Here is a 348-nt window from a genome sequence, read left to right on the forward strand (position 1 = left end):
GGAAGCATTAGGAATCATCCACACAAAATAAAATGAGATACCAAGTACGGAGAGACCAAATGATTTTTCAAATTTTAGCATGGAAGGGCTTTGAATAAATGATTCAAACATATCTTCAAGAAATGAAAAGCTTAAGTATTCCGACCTCAGTCCTAAAGGTCCAGCTGCCTAGACCCTTCTAGTAAATTTGAATGAGAAAAGAAAACATGCCATTTTTATCTGGTAATTATAATATTAATAAAAGGATGCACTGAATGGAGATTATCTACCTAGGTGAAAACCAGCCTTTACCCCCATCTAATACCCTCCATTCTCTGTTCCAATACCTCCTCCCCCCCCCCCCCCCCC

Source organism: Macadamia integrifolia, chromosome 10, assembly GCF_013358625.1.
Source record: "Macadamia integrifolia cultivar HAES 741 chromosome 10, SCU_Mint_v3, whole genome shotgun sequence".
Classification (NCBI taxonomy): Eukaryota; Viridiplantae; Streptophyta; class Magnoliopsida; order Proteales; family Proteaceae; genus Macadamia; species Macadamia integrifolia.